Here is a 1,522-nt window from a genome sequence, read left to right on the forward strand (position 1 = left end):
CAAGGGTGGGTGTCGTGGTTTTTGGACTGAGGGTCGAGACAAGAACCGAGAGGGAGCACTCACCAATCATGGTCCCGGGCAAAACATGACTCAGGCTTTCTTCATAAAACAAAACAATTTATTAACAGTTACTAAACAAGAGACACAGGGAACGAAACCGGTTACTTGAGAGGAGAAAGAGAAAAACAAGGCCAGATCTTAAAAATCAACACCTCTCCACCCCCCTTGCCTTTTCTTCCCCCCTCTACCTCCCCGCCCCAGCAGCACAGGGGGGCAGGGAATGGGGGAGTGCAGGTCAGTTCATTCCATGTTGTTACTGTCGCTCCTCTCTTAAAGGAGAAGGAGTCCTTACACCATTTTTCCCTTGCTCCAGTGGATCCCCTACTCACGGGGCAAATCCACAAACTTCTCCAGCGTGAGTCCTACCCACAGGATGCAATCCTTCCCCATAGGATTGCTCTGGTGCGGGCTTTACAACAGTCTTGGATTCTTAGGGAGTTGTTGCCACTCGCTCAGGTGTGAGTCGTCATATAGACTCTAAATGCATCTCCATACAGACTTTAAATGCGTCTCATACAGACTTTAAATGCGTCTCTACCTGTGCTCATGGTTCACAATAGTCCCCGGGCTCAGGCATCTCCTTTAAACAAAACACCTCCCCATCGACAGGGTTTGTCCCACGGACTTCAGATGTGTACCGTACTCAGGCTCAGGCATCTCTTCTCTGACATGGGTCATCCCATGGACTCTAGATGTGTACCGTGCTCAGGCTCTCGCATCTCTTCTTTGATGTGGGTTTTCCACGGGCTGTGAGTGGGTCTCTGCTCCCCCGAGGACTGCCTTTGGCTGCAAGGGGGCCGCTTGCTGTCTTGCTACCGGTTGCAGGGGAAACTCAGCTCTGGCACACCTCGTCCTGTTCCATCTTTACTGACCTGGTGTCTTTGTGGCCGTTTCTTTCAGATCTCAGTCCTCTCTGGGTGAACACGGCCCAGTGGGCACCCCGGGAGCGGGGCTCTCCCTGAGTTCCCCAAGCGGTTCCGCCACCGCCATCCTCAGCGGGTGGCACTGGTCCGGCCTGGGCCGCCACCCGGCCGGGTGCTGGGAAGCAGGGGCAGTGCCCCCCTCCCCTCTCCTTGCTCCTGGGCAAAGGCACACTTTTCCGGTTCCTTTGTCCCAAGGTAAATGGGGCAAGTCACAGAGGCACCGATTGGCTCAAGCCTCAAGGGGAATGGGAGTCCAATCTGATGGGCAGCTCCTGCCACCAGAACCTTCCCCCCCGCCCCATCAAACCATGACAGTCAGTAAAAAGCAGGCGAGGAGAAATAAAAAGATGGCCGTGTTGGTAAAAAGCAGGCAAGGAGAAAAAACAATACCAGGGCGTGTCGGTAAAAAGCAGGTGAGGAGAAGAATGCAGGGTCGACCAGTAAAAAGCAGGCAAGAAGAAAAAAAAAGACCTGGGCCAGGGCCACGTAGGACAGAAAAAGGGACAGACTGGGCAGAATCTTTGTGTTCTAGAAGGTTC

The sequence above is a fragment of the Tauraco erythrolophus genome, chromosome 18 (genome assembly GCF_009769465.1).
Source record: "Tauraco erythrolophus isolate bTauEry1 chromosome 18, bTauEry1.pri, whole genome shotgun sequence".
Taxonomy (NCBI): domain Eukaryota; kingdom Metazoa; phylum Chordata; class Aves; order Musophagiformes; family Musophagidae; genus Tauraco; species Tauraco erythrolophus.